This window comes from Amblyomma mixtum, chromosome 10 (assembly GCF_055824585.1).
Source record: "Amblyomma mixtum isolate Tamu chromosome 10, ASM5582458v1, whole genome shotgun sequence".
NCBI classification, from domain to species: domain Eukaryota; kingdom Metazoa; phylum Arthropoda; class Arachnida; order Ixodida; family Ixodidae; genus Amblyomma; species Amblyomma mixtum.
Window position 1 is genome coordinate 146,419,368 of NC_143021.1, and position 12,725 is coordinate 146,432,092.

At 47.0% G+C, this 12,725-nt stretch overlaps 1 protein-coding gene across 6 annotated transcripts in view; it reads left to right on the forward strand.

The window, feature by feature from the left end:
- Nucleotides 1–996: 996 nt before the first annotated feature.
- LOC149327230 (atlastin-1-like) overlaps nt 997–12,725 on the forward strand; it is an 87,512-nt gene continuing 75,783 nt past the window's right edge. For 4 of the 6 annotated variants that reach the window (XM_089562984.1, XM_089562983.1, XM_089562982.1 and 1 more), the window contains exon 1: nt 997–1,369. The gene's annotated coding sequence lies outside the window, so the exon portion shown is untranslated. The remainder of the gene's footprint in view (nt 1,370–12,725) is intronic. The other 2 variants (XM_089562981.1, XM_089562986.1) reach the window with 2 other exon arrangements.

Here is a 12,725-nt window from a genome sequence, read left to right on the forward strand (position 1 = left end):
ATTTGCATGCGCATTTCAGGAGCACACGCGAACGGTGCTTTTGACTGCTTTGTCTCGCTTTGTTTGCTTTTCAATTCAACAAGCACAGACGTACCGACGCCGTTTTTCTTGAAACCTTTCACACAGCGAATGCAAGCGTGTGTATTGCATCCGGAGGGCACCACATCGGAGGCGTGCGTGTCAAGGAAATCGGCGTCGCCCCAGCGCTTATCACAAACCCTGTTCCCACTTGAGAGGCACCGTCAAAACGGAAGTTCCTTATTTGGTCGAGGGTACGCCTATCATTGCGCTACTTGAGTGAAACTCCCGTAAGCCATATGGCAACGCTCCTCACAGCGTCCGTTGCCGGTGCAAAAGTGGCAAGGAAATGTTCTAGCAGCTACAAAATTCCGGTGCACTCGATGCGGGTGTCGTTACATGGAGTCGGACATTTTTCCTATAGTTTTAACTCCCCAGTTCATCGAGATCGCGCAGTACAGGGCGGCAACGGGAAACGGATCTTGTCTGGGAAAAAACGTGGCTTTGATTTCATTCTTTTCTTATTGCTTACAGCACCTGCTCACGTGATGGGGCTGTCACCTTTCGCCTGGTATTGGAAAACTTTGAGGGCACGGAGAAAAAAAAAAGAACTGAGCAGGGAGCGTCCAGCGAGAGACATGAGAAGTAGTGATAAGAAGTAAAACTATACTCGAAAGGAGAGAGTCTGCCCTCTGTAATAACGCTGATTGATTGCGTGCGGTGAAGTCCAGCCCCGCTGCGCACGCACATTCGTAGACAAGCTCGGCAAACTAACTGTAGATCAACCTCATCGCTGTAGCGCCCGCGCCACGGCCCGAGCAGGCGCGCGCACTGACATACCAAAACCGAAACATAAAGGACTGACTGGGAGAGGGAAAAACGGTGGAGGTAGCGGCGTCACGAGCACTTGGCATGCGAAGGCTGGCCGCTTGTCGTCCCTCTCCCTCCTCAGTTTTTTTCCCTCCATGCTCGAGGGGACTGCATAAAAGTGGTGCCTCTGAACTTATCCCGCCATTGACTTAGGCGCACAGCAAGGTGGTGCCTATTGATGGAGGACATGTGACGAGCAGGACCTTGTACCTCACAGGCCACAGAGAATAGTGCATCGTTATTAAGGACGGATAACAATACGATTTAGCTTGTGCGGACAGCGGTGAGACACTTCGCTAAATATTTTGCAGCAACATAGAGCTTCGTCTGACGCAAGTGAAGCGCTTTGTTTGGCCTTAAGGTTGCGTGCCGAAGCTGGACAATTGCAGCCAGATGTTTTATAGTTCTTCTCTGCTGTTCCCGCAAGCATTAATCTGACATATAGCCAAGAGGACCTACAAGCAACACAAACACAAAACAGGTAAGCTGTGCGCATTTTTACGTGCTTTTTTATTTGTTTATTTAAATCATTACTTGTTTGGTTTGGTTTAGGGGTTTAACGTCCCAAAGCGACTAAGGATATGAGAGAAGCCGTAGTGGAGGGTTCCGGAAATTTCGACCACGTGGGGTTCTTTAAAATGCACTGACATCGGACAGTACAGAGGCCGCTAGAATTTCTCATTCAAAGAAATTCAACCGCCGCGGTCGGGATCGCACCCGGGTTTTTCCGGACAGCAACCTAGCACCATAAACACTGATCCACCGTGGCGGTATAATTTCATTACTATCAGCGCCGTTGAGGCGTTAGAGATAGGAGTGGCAAGTATATTTATAAAAAACAAATACAATAAGGAGATTTAATTAACAGGGGTGATGAAGAAGCGCAGATTTGAAAGCTTTTGGTTCGGAAACGGAGACGATGGAGGCGGGCAGGTGGTTCCAGTCTGAGCTGGTCTTTGGCAGGAAAGAATAAAAGTACTGGTTAGTTCTGCAACTTGGAACATTCACTTTGAGTCGGTGATCAATACGCGATGATACATAACTTGGAGCAGTGAAAAGACTTTGTGTTATCGATTTATTTGTGTAATATATTTTGTGGAAAGTGAAAAACCTAGAAATATGACGCCGCAGTGAAAGATCTGGAAGGTGTAGAGTTCTCTTTACGAGTGTGACGCTAGTCGAACGCGAGTAATTAGTCAAGATAAAACGCGCTGGACGATTCTGAACTGATTCTAAAGTATTAATCAGTGACTTGATGTTAGGGACCGACACGGTAGACGCGTATTCTATTTTAGATCGGGCTACCGCTTTATACAGGAGCAGTTTTAAACTAATCGGAGCAAGTGAAAAGTTTCGGCGAAGGAAACCAAGCATGCGATTAGCATTGTTAGTTATGTGTTCGATATGCGTCTTCCATGAGAGGTCATTGGTAATGTATACGCCAAGATACTTATATGCAGAAACAAAAGCTAAAAGGGAGCCATTTAGAATATATGGATGCGGGTTAGCTTTGTAAGGTAGTCTTGTTACTTTCATTGCTTTACATTTAGATACATTAAGCTTCATTAGCCAAGTGTCGCACCAAGCAAAATTGTTATTAATGTCAGATTTAAGAAGGAAGGTATCAGATGGGTTGGATATTTCTCTGTATATTACACAGTCGTCAGTGGACAGCCTGATAGATAATGTTATGAGATCAGGAAGATCATTAATATAGATTAGGAAAAGGAGAGGTTCTAGAACAGATCATTGAGGAACGTCCGATGGTACTGAAGAAAGATTAGAATCATGGTCATTAACTGTCACATACTGAGTACGACGGGTCAAAAGAATTCAATCCATTTTAATACGTCACAATCTATGTTTAGTTTGCGGAGTTTGAGAAGTAGAAGAGGATTTGAAACGGTATTGAAGGCTTTAGCAAAGTCAATGAATATCATATCAACAATCGAAAAATGATCCAAAGCTTCAAAAAAGTCATTAGTAAATGTGGTTAACTGTGTTTCACATGAATTATTTCTTCGAACACCATGTTGATGGGCTGTAAAAAAAGAATTGTACTCAAGGTGACTCATGAGGGCAGAATTGATTACATGTTCAAGTAATTTGCATGGAATAGAAGTTAATGATACTGATCTGTAGTTTATAGGGCTGTGAACATCACCAGACTTGTGTACTGGAACAACCTTGCCCACCTTCCAGTCGACAGGGAGCATGCCGGCCTCCAATGATTGAGTAAAACTTTCGGACAACATAAGTGAACAATAAGTAATAGTGCGTTTAAACATCTTGTTGCTGATGCCATCATTACCTGCAGGAGATGACATTTTAGCATTATCAATAAGTTTGTGAATTCCCGCCCAATCAATGGTGATGGCATTCATCAATTGGGAGTCAAAGGTAGGCATGTCGTTAAGAGTAACTGGCGTAGTTGTTACGAAACGTAGAGAAAATGTACGATTTAATAATGTGCAACATTCGTTTAGTGGTTCCAGGGCGCGTTGGTTATCTTTCAGTATCATATCTTTCTTTTGTTTCACGTTAAGGATAGTCGAGAACTTGCGTGGGTTAGTAATCAGTAATCTGGGCAAAGTATCTTGGTGAAAGTTGCGTTTTGCGCTGAAAAGGCCATTTTTGCATTGCGATGCCACACTACGATAAGCATTTCATCTCTCAATAGAGTTAGATTCCATGCAGCGGCTAAAGATACATTTTTTTTTTGTTCAGCAGCCGCCTCAAGGTGACACTGTGCCATAGTGAACGTTTAGTGCACGTTATTCTAAGAAGTCTGATGTATTTATCAGTGAGGGCTTCCAGTTTGTCTTTGAAAAGAGACCAGTTATCGTGCAGTAAACGTTCCCAAAATCTGGGGAGAAAATGTCAGATAATTTTTCTAGTTCCGTGTTGACTGCGGAATAATTTTCATTTTGGTAATACCGAATTACCTTATAATGTTTGACTGGGCGGGGTGTGCGTGATGGTAAAGTGAAGCTGATAACTGAATGGTCGCTTAGTTAAGGCAAAAGTGTAAGAGATGAAATGGAATCAGGGCAGGTTGTTAGAACAAGGTCCAGAATGTTGGCAGTGGATGCTGTAATGCGAGTTGGCTCTTTCACAAGTTCACAGAGGTTAAATATTGAACATAAGTCAAGGAAGGTTAGCAATTCTGAAGAAGAAGAAGCAACAGGATGTTCTTCCGTCCGTGATAAAGCCGGAAAATTTAAATCGCCTAAGTGAAAAATTCATGTTTTTGGAAACCTAAGTACGATTTCGTTACGACAGTCATGGACGCTATCGCAAAAACTGCTCGCAGATTGGGGAGGTCGGTAACAGGCACAAAACATGGTTTCGTTATGGTTTATCTTAAAACATGTGCAAAAGAATTCAAGCTTTGAGGGTACGAGAACATCATAACAAAGCAAGTCATCTACAATGGCGAATAAAACCCCGCCCCCCGGATGCCCAGAGCGATCTTGTCTATAAACAGTGTAATGTCGTTCACAATCAAACAGTTCAGAGTTATCAATTTTGCCAGACAACCATGTTTCAGTGATATTAATCACATCGGCACCCACGTGTCTATCAGGGAGGATAGGGCGTCGCGTTTGTTCATGAGGCTACGAATGTTTGCGAAAAGGAAGCAGATCACGAGTGCATTCTGCGTCAACGGCCGCTGATCCCTAATCACAGCGAACGGACGAATTTGAAGAGCCTCCTGCTTCAATGTCATGTGTAGATATTAGTGCAGGCTCAATTTCGCACACACGATCTGTTTGTGGACATTAAACGTAGCATTTCTTGTTCACAAGAAGCTTGTTCACAAGAATTATAGAACGCTCCAGTGCTTTTACCGAATTCTACCAGCTTCTCCCGCGATTGTCTGGTCGCCTTACAGACATCTTCTTGCACACTAACACGGGTCTTTTTTAACTTGTCTTTTGCGATAAGATTAGGTCTTCCGTCTTGGAGGAAAGGCATTTAATAATATCCGCCGGCTTTTAGCTGGAACGAAAGACCCTAACCTATGCGCGCGAGAGATGCCCTCATCGCTTAGTTGCAGCGAGAGGAAATCTATTAAAAGGTTTCGTACTTTTTGCTCGGTTTGGGCCCAAGTCTCATTCACTTCATCTTCAAGTCCATAGAAAATTAATTTGCCTCCGCGTGACCTATCCTCATACTCATTCAGGCGAGTTTTGATCATAGTAGTCTCGCCTTTAACAGCATCTGTGACTACGTGACTAAGTTCAGCAGCATCATAGATCCCTTCATGACTGTCTACTCTGGTCTCAACCGCTGCCAGTCTCACGGCGATATCAGACACGCTCCTCGAGGATCTCTTGGCTAGCTTTCACCTTATTAAGGGTCGACATTACTTCTCCATGGCGTGATTTCTTTGTACTTGCGAGCGCTTTTATTGCCGCCAAAACGTCAATGCTGGTGGCGTCAACATTTTCCCCAGGGCCGGGGTTGACCTGAACGTCCCCCGACATGAAAAGCAACATCATAACATCTACGCAGTCAGCAGCCAATAGCAACAGAGCATGTGGGCACGGGATGAGCAGCAAGCACCTGTTGTTTGTGCGTTTAGAATAAAGGGTATAAGACTGACTAACCTGGGTAACGAAAAAGAACGGATGAAGCAGCGTCGCATCGTAGCCGCTCTCCCATGCCCGCTTGCGCGCTTGAGGACAGGCAATTTATAGGTGACGGCAGTGCTGGCACTGGCAATGCTGTTGTCTTGCTGTGACAAAGCACCGCTGATGTTCCAACGATGGTAGGTAGCCAACCCAGAGCCGGCAACCCGCAAGCTTCCGGAGGAAGGTTGTCGTCTTCGTCGGCGAATACAGGCATGGGAAGATCCAAGGGCACTTGAGGGAGGACAGCGTATCAGGGATAGGCGAGGACCAGCAACTGGGTAACGAAAAAGAACGGATGAAGCAGCGTATGCATGGTTGCCGCTCTCCCATGCCCACTCTGTGCCCACCATGTGTTTGCGTCTGCAGAGCGCTAGGGGCGAGTGACAGGGCGTTACTGACTGTAAAGGAAGCAAAATGATGCGCAGTTGAAATCGCTTGAGAAGACAAGACACAATGGTTGCGTTTGATCACAATTCCAGCCATTCTGCGTTTTCCGTAGCAATGTAGCACTCAAGTCCATGCTGTCTGGAAGCAATACTAGGCTCTCGAACAAGACTCCACGTTTACCACTGTTTTTTTTTTATTCGAGATGTTTGCCATGGACATAATGTAAAAGGGGAAGAAAGTTATAACAAGGAGTGCAAACAAGCGTAACTTAAAAGTGATAAAAGTTTACTATAAAGCGATTATCGTGAGTCTACATGCGATAGTCGCCTGCAACGTTCCATCGCAGGCCGACCTTCTTTAGGAAGCGTCGTCTCACGGGAGCTGTAGCCGGGCAAGTCCACAGAAGTGTTTTTCGTTACACTGGTCTGGCGAAGCACCACAATGGGGACACTTTTCAGTCACTTCGAAGCCTTCGTCACAACACCGATGACGCAGAGAAGGAGTCAGAGCCGTTCCTGCCCGACTCCGGCGCTCAGATACCTCCTCCTTCCGAGTGTGACTCCGTGGGAGAGGGCTCGAACACGAAGAAATCAGAGCTCGTGTTCGCTGACGCAAAGCCTGTTTCTCGGAAACATCGGACAGGAACGGATCTGGGGGAAGAGGGGAAGGTGGCGGGATGTCTGATGTGTCAAGGTGTGTCATTTCATCCACATGAATATTATGTGGATCCTAGGCATGGACGCCAATGCAGTGTATACGCACAGGACAGCGGTATTTTGTGCAAAGTTGGTGACTGGATTGTGCAACTTGGAATGTGCGTTGGGCAGACTTAAGCTTCTTAAGGGTGGCAAGGGAGTCGGTGTAATTGTGAACAATATCGAAAGTGGGTCCGAATGGAAGGGAAGCAATGGCATTGTGTATCGTTTGAAGCTCCAAGGCAAGGGGTGAGAAGTATCCGCGCTATATGTAGCGCGGGAGTTGAGATGAGGATGGGAGGGACTGTAAACTGCGGTAACTCCCTGCAGTGCTGTGTGTGATGCATCAGTGTATATTATGCACCCTGAAGGATGATGCTCGATTGATATCGGCGTCGGAGGGGAGGAGCGATTCTCTGTGAGTTGACAGTATGACCAAGGGGGAACATTCTGTAAACGACGAAGCATCTTGCGTGCTCTGTTTGTCTCATGCTCGTCGTTGATTTCACTTAATGTGTTAAGTTGATCGTACTCTTGGAGAATGGGTTTGGGTGTGATACAAGGAAGATAAGTTATGGCACGCATAACCTCCGAATTGATTGATTCAAGGGAGTCCACCTGTCGACGAGTGAGGCGTTGAAATTGAGCCTGGTACACTATCCGCGGCTAGAGGATGGAGAGCTCGAGCTGCCGGGCAGTATCAAAACGCGCTCCGCCAGAGCGCATAGCTATGCGTCGAATCAGACCGAGAGTAGCGTGAGCCGATTTACAGGTCGCGGTTAGCCACGGAATCCCAGTCCCAGATGTATGAAGTAGAAGACCTAGAACACGCACACTTTCTATTTAACGAACCCCAGGTGGTCGAAATTTCCGGAGCCCTCCACTACGGCGTCTCTCATAGCCTTAGTCGCTTTGGGACGTTAAACCCCATAAACCAAACCAAACCTATTTGAGGAATTTGAGAATTACCCACCGTGAAGTTAAAAGGGGCTGTTTTCCGTAAGCTACTTCTGTTTCCATTGCTAATGAAACATGATTTATTACACGAGAGGGTCAGACCCAAAGGGGGTAGGCGTGATGTTAAGGCATCCAGCGCTTGCTTGAGCGCCGACTGTTGCAGAGACGCATCTGGGTGACAAGACCACAAGGTTATGTCGTCGGCTTACGCCAGTACGCGTACAGAAGGAATTTTCTCTAGGACTCGGACAAGATGTATAAAAGTTACGTTAAATAATGTTGGGGCGAGGACAGAGCCCTGGAGTACACCGCGGTTGGAGGTGAAGTGACCAAAAGGCTTCCAATGGACACGTACACTGAAGGGTCTCTTTGTTAAAAATGAGTGAATCGAAAGGAGAAAGCTATGCGGGAGACCGAGATCTTGAAGGGTGATAAGAATTGCGGAGTGAAGGACGCTGTCATAGGCCTTCCTGATGTCAGTAGAGATCACCGTACGATCAAGATGACTATGGGCAGAATGGTTAAGTACGTCTGCACCCAAAACATCAAGACGGTCCTCTGTTCCAATGTGAGGGAGGAACCCAATTTGAGATTCTGGATAACAATCATTCGATTCCAGCCACCATGACAAGCGAGCTGCTAGGATGTGTTCATAAAGCTTGCAGATAGTAGGCTTAAGTGAAATAGGGCGCAGGGCCAAAAGAGAAAGCGGCGGCTGACCTGATTTGGGTATTGGGACAAGGATAGAATGTTTCCATTCTGCAGGAATAATCCAGAATGTCACACCCCATTGAATGTATCAAGGAGGGACTGCTGAGCAGGTCCTTCTAAACTGCGAAACAACGAGTTAGGTACACCGTCATGCCTGGCAGCAGTGCTTGTTTTGTGGCGATCTATGTAGGCCAGCAAATCTGCCATAGTAAAATCTGTAGTAACCTCATCAGGGGGCTCAGAAATCGATAATATGGGAGAAGGGATAGGAAGGCAGTCATGATGTTGGAAAAACTGACGGGCTGCTTGTTAAGCAAATGAAATTTCATCCACCATCAGAGCGAAACGAATGCTTTCGGTATATTCAATTACATGAGAAGTGCGTTCTATTGCGTGAAACACCCGCCAGAGATGTCTATTACCCTGTGTAGAGAAGAGGCGGGCACACCATGCAGCCCAGCATTGTCTGCTAAGTCGCTCTGAGTAGCGCTGAGTACGCGCAGTAGCCCGATGAAGAGCTGAAAGTGCAGAAGGATCATCGGGATTACGAGAATCATAATGATCCGCCGTGCGACGAAGAGCCCAGAGATTAAGAAGATGGATGTCCGGGTTAGGATAATTCTCATTTACAGTAGTTGAGAATGTATGAGTAGACTAAACAGCTGAGAGGGTAGAAATCATTCGATGGAATAAGTGTAGACAACCGGTTATCTGCGCGTACGAAATCAAATGACGTAAAGCGCATGCTGCGGCGTATTTTCCGGAGACGCGAAGTTGTGATAGAGAATAAAATAGGGCTGTGATCGCTCCCTCAAGTATCTGGTTCAACAGACCAACGAGTGTTGCCGGGGCCTAACCACCAAGACAAATCAGGCGAATACGGCCCACCCCGTGGGCGCGTTGAAGTTTGCGGTTTATTTACGAGTCGAAATGAATGGTCTAGAAAAGTGCCATGAATGTGAGCACCCCGGGAGGAATCCAAAGGGTAGCCCCAGGAAGTGTTAGTGCCGTTGAAATCTACGCCAACTAAAATAGGGGTGCCCGGGTAGCTATTACGGAGGAAACGAATCCAACCAAGTTTGGGAGACACTGTTCCCGGACGACCGTAGAAAGATACAAGTATCAGTGGTGTATGGGCACGTTTTACGAGAAGGCCAACGACCTCCTGGCGATTGTTACACCACCGTGAAAGATCGATCGGTGTATGGGGAACAGAACGATGAACATAAATTGCAGCTTTACCGGGATGGAGGGAGGAAGCGATGCAGCGGCGATCAGGGATGGAAGGAGAATGGTAGGCGCAGAAACCAGAAAGGTGAGGAAGGGAATTTTGCCCTTCAGGAAGGACGGCGCAGGCCTTGAGTTTGCCGTCACGCAGGCGGATGTTCACTTCCGGTGACTTATTAGCAAAGCCACGGCAGTTCTATTGCGCCACCAGAGATGATGCCCTAGCCATGGCGAGGCAGTAGAGCTTCAACTATCAGGGTTGTCAACTGCGGCATGAGGGCCATTATATTCTCCACTGCCGGGGAATGCACATTTGATGGGACCTCGGCGCCTTTATGTGGCCTAGTGCTGTTTGGAGATGCTTGGTGAGGAGGTTGCTCCTTCGTTATGTTTCTTCGAGGTGGCTGTGAGCGGCGCTGTTCTCGATGCTTAGTGAGTTCCTCTAAATGGTGACGAGCCTCTGTGATGGCATTGTCGAGAGTGGTGTCTTCATCTGTGGTGTCCGTGGCTTCACGTGTTGATGCAGGCTTCCTTCCTCTACGGTGAACAGCTTGTGCGCAGGAAAGTTGCTGAGCAGGTACGCTGAGAGTTGGGGAGTCAGGTGTAGGAAGTTCGGGGAAGTCGTCTTCACCACACGCTACGGCAGCGAAGCGATTGCGGACGGCTTATTCGACTTCTTTGCCTTCTTCTTTGGACAATTGGGAGAACGAAAGTTTTTGATCCGAAAATTTGCAAACGGCATAAAGGCCTGCTGTCTCGTCCAAATAGCCCACTGCTGCCGGATTGGGACAAGTAGTTTGCATATGCCCTTCTTTGTGACAGTGATAGCAGAGGATATGGCGCGGACGGAAAAGCTGTTGCCTGACAATCGCGCCGTAGTAGGCCATGTAATCTGGTAGATTGGATGGACCTTGAAGGGTGAGGAGGTACGTGCCCTGGGGCCCCATATGCCGGGCTTGGAGTACTGTGTGTGTGGAGACACTAGCCGGGACTCCAATTACCGCCCCATGTCTTTCACATCTGTTTGCTGCAAAACACTGGAGCATACAATCTATTCTGGACTGCTAAAACCTTCAAGACAACAGGTTTTTCACATCAGCGCAGCATGGCTTTCGATCAAGGCTGTCATGTTGAACGCAGCTAACTGAATTCATTCATGACCTTACATCCGGGATAAACGACTGTTTTCAGACAGAGCTATTTTTGTAGATTTTAAGGAGGCATTTGATGTTGTGCCGTACCACCTTCCACTGCAAAAAATGTCATGTCTTGGTCTTCCTGACTATCTGTTCGGTTGGCTAAAAGATTATTTAAGCGCCCGCCAGCAGCAGGTGGTAATCAATGGAGCATCATCCTCGCCTTCTGGATGTTTTATCTGGAGTGCCACAGGGTTCGGTGCTCGGACCGTTACTCTTCCTCATATTCATCAATGATATACCTGTGGGCTTCAGATCCTCTGTCAGACTGTATACTGACGATTCCGCTTTGTATCCCCTGTCTCATGACTTGATGATCTTTGCGTATTACAGGCTGACCTTGACCAAGTTCGTGAGTGGTGCTTGAAGTGGGGCATGACATTGAAGGTACAGTCTTTGTCAAAAGTTTAGAGCCCAGGGGGTTTGCTTATAAGCCTTGTAGTGGGACTCCTGAAGAATTCGTGGCAGCCCTATCCATTGGAGGAGGCAGGACCAGAAATCATCTTACCTTCAGGAAATTTGCAGCGCTGGAAATGCATCATGAACCACACAGTGCGGCTCAGAAACAAACCCCCAGGGCTCCAAACTTTTGACAAAGGCTGTATATAAGGGTTCCCATGTTCAGTTTAAAAAGAAAAAAAGAAAATTCTTGGATCGTACCTTTTAAACCATGACACTATCCAAACTATTGGCAAGATTAAATATCTTGGTGTTATACTTACAGCATCCCTAGACTGGAAAGCCCACGTTGACATGATACCTGCCAAAGCTTTTCGTCTCTTGTATTTTTTTTCAACAGAATTTCAAAAGCTCTCCCAAGGTAATAAAAGAAACATTATATTCAACAAATGTCATGCCAGTATTAGAGTATGCATGTGTAGCATCGGACCCTTTCACGGGTACACTTATTGTCTAGTTAGGAAGGGTACAGAAACGCGCGCAAGGTTTGTGACTGGGAATTATAATTTTCATAAAAAGAACTCAGAACTTCGCGACCGCATTGGGCGGAAGACTTTGGACACCCGCAGAAAAATTTGCAGCCTGAAGTTCTTGCAAAGCATTTACAATGATTGTACCGGTATTAATAAAAACACCTATCTAAAGTAGTCATATTACATTTCGGAGAGACTAGATAACACGAAAAAGATTAAGAGTTAGCAATGACGCAATAATGCATTTAAGTGTTCGTTTTTTCCTGACACAATCCTGGACTGGAATGAGCTTCCGAATGATGTGGTTTGTGCACCTTATTTCGGAAGTGCTGTTGAAATGATAATCTGATGTAGTTCTTCCAGCTCTCGGGCGTTTACCAGCGCTGTGCCGAGGTGTTAGCACTCATACTACTTGTGAACTAATTTTGTCTTCTTTTAGTAAGTTGCGTTGTGCTTGCTGACATGTTTTCCAATATCTTCTTTGCATGTGTTATTGTATGTAGTAATATCCCCCCTTACAATAATGCCTCATAGGCGCTATAGGTACCTTCAATAAATAAAATTGGAGGCTTACCAAGGTTAAGCCCCAGTGGATGCGAAGCATATCCTTAGCGTTTGGAGGGATCTTGATAGCATACACGCCCGGCGCAAAGACGCTGGCGCGGTTGCGGGCACAGAGATTGACGCGACGGCGGGCGCGCGCCGCCTCATCCCTGGCGTGACGTCACATATCACGTGATGCAGCGATGGTGGCGCCGCCGCCGCGTCGCACGCGACGGCGCGAACCGAAGCGTGGAGGCCTCCGCCGGGCGACGTCCGACGGCGCGATATGAGGCCCCATCTGCAGCCGGTGTGACGTCATCACGTGACGTCATGTCACGTGACCTACTTCAAGGTCAATGGTGGCCACCGCCGGGAGGCGACCGACGGCGCGATATGAGGCCCCATCTGCAGCCGGTGTGACGTCATCACGTGACGTCATGTCACGTGACCTACTTGAAGGTCAATGGTGGCCACCGCCGGGCGTCGCGCGAAGGCCCGAAACCTACGTTAATATGCTTCGCATAAAACAGCGGATATTTTACTCTCACTTCC